Genomic DNA, 1,673 nt, shown 5'->3' with positions numbered 1-1,673 from the left:
GTTCTGTGAAAGGATATAAGGGATATATGCACTGTACTTCACTTTCATTCATATTATATGCTGAAAAGCGTATATATCACAGCACCATTTTTTGTTTGAGTGGTTCAAAATTTCGGGTCGCGATCTATTGACTAAGGAAAAAGTGGGTCCCGAGGCCTGACCAGTTGAGAACCACTGATCTAGAAGATGGTGTGTGTGTGTGTGTGTGTGTGTGTGTGTGTGTGTGTGTGTGTGTGTGTGTGTGTGTGTGTGTGTGTGTGTCCAGTATATCTAATTTTGCGACGATAAATGTCTTAGCCTATGTGTGCTCAATAAAAAAACAAGTCCAGTTCAGGAGAATCACAACATCACAGTCCAGCCTGTCTCTCCCCATCTCTCTCTCTCCATCCCTCTCTCCATCTATCTCTCCCCATCTCTCTCTCCCCATCTCTCTCTCTCCATCCCTCTCTCCCCATCTCTCTGTCTCTCCCCATCTCTCTCTCCCCATCTCTCTCTCTCCATCCCTCTCTCCCCATCTCTCTCTCTCTCCCCATCTCTCTCTCCCCATCCCTCTCTCTCCCCATCCCTCTCTCCCCATCCCTCTCTCCCCATTACACTTAGAGCTCATTTCAATAACGTTATATGCTGCTGCTGGATATCTTAACCTGTAAATATGACAGTGTTTATTTTCAGAATGAATTCATATTTTGTATTTGCTAATAATCTAAATCTAAAAAGTAACTTGTAACTAAAAGCAGTCAAATAAATGTAGTGGAGTAAAAAGTGGAATATTGGCTTCTGTTAAATGTTTCTCTCTGACTCTCTGCAGGGACGTCATCAAGAGAATAGACCAGTCAGAGTTTGAGGGCTTCGAATACATCAACCCCCTGCTGCTGTCCTCAGAAGAGTCTGTATGAAGGAGAGCAGCTCCCCCCGCCCACCTCCGGGCTGTCCAAGCTGCCGTCTCAGCCAAACCCAGTCACAAGCCAACTCTGAGAGGCGAGGATGAGGAGGAGGAGGAGGAAGAAGAAGAAGAGGAGGAGGAAGAAGAAGAAGAAGAAGAAGAAGAAGAAGAGGAAGAGGAGGAAGAAGAAGAAGAAGAAGAAGAAGAAGAAGACGACCAGGTAGGACTCTCCCTCTGGACCTTGTCAACAAGGCTCAGCGACTGGAGACAGTTCCCTTCCTGGACCGTTGTGATTGTTTGTTAGAAACTCTTCTTTTCTTTACGAGGAAGACAAAGACACTGGACTTCAAGAACATTCCCTGACGTTTTGTTGTCTTTCCCTTTTCTTATCTCGTCTTTTGTCCTCCGGCTTGGTTCCTGTCCTCTCTGAATGTCCACCGTGGTGTTGAAAGAGAGCCGTTTCATGTTGTGCCTGCCACCATGAACACATCTCCGCCCGCCTCACATCCCTGGATCAATATGACAGTTCTGAGGAAGAACTTGAAATTTTACGTGCACTTTTTCTTTTCTTTTTTTTATATATTGTGGGGGGGGGGGGCGACGCCTCACCTCACACAACAAGAATGTACAATGACAAAGGAAAATAATAAGTTATTATTGTGTAATATAATGTAGGTAGTGACTCCAGGATTGACGATGCCTTTTTATTGATGCAAGTGGCACATTTTCATCGTAACCACAAACATTTCTTTTGTTATCTTTTAGGATTTTCACATAAACGGGAAGGGGG

General features: G+C 44.7%; 1 long non-coding RNA gene across 1 annotated transcript in view; it reads left to right on the top strand.

Moving 5' to 3' along the window:
• LOC104941931 (uncharacterized) overlaps nt 1-1,036 on the top strand; it is a 26,421-nt gene extending 25,385 nt beyond the window's left edge. Inside the window, exon 3 of the long non-coding RNA XR_797951.1 lies at nt 809-1,036. This is a non-coding gene — a long non-coding RNA (uncharacterized lncRNA). The remainder of the gene's footprint in view (nt 1-808) is intronic.
• Nucleotides 1,037-1,673: the final 637 nt, after the last annotated feature.

The sequence above is a fragment of the Notothenia coriiceps genome, unplaced genomic scaffold (genome assembly GCF_000735185.1).
Source record: "Notothenia coriiceps isolate Sejong01 unplaced genomic scaffold, NC01 NC01_scaffold00004067, whole genome shotgun sequence".
In the NCBI taxonomy this organism is placed as follows: domain Eukaryota; kingdom Metazoa; phylum Chordata; class Actinopteri; order Perciformes; family Nototheniidae; genus Notothenia; species Notothenia coriiceps.
This window is presented reverse-complemented; position numbering and strand designations above follow the sequence as displayed.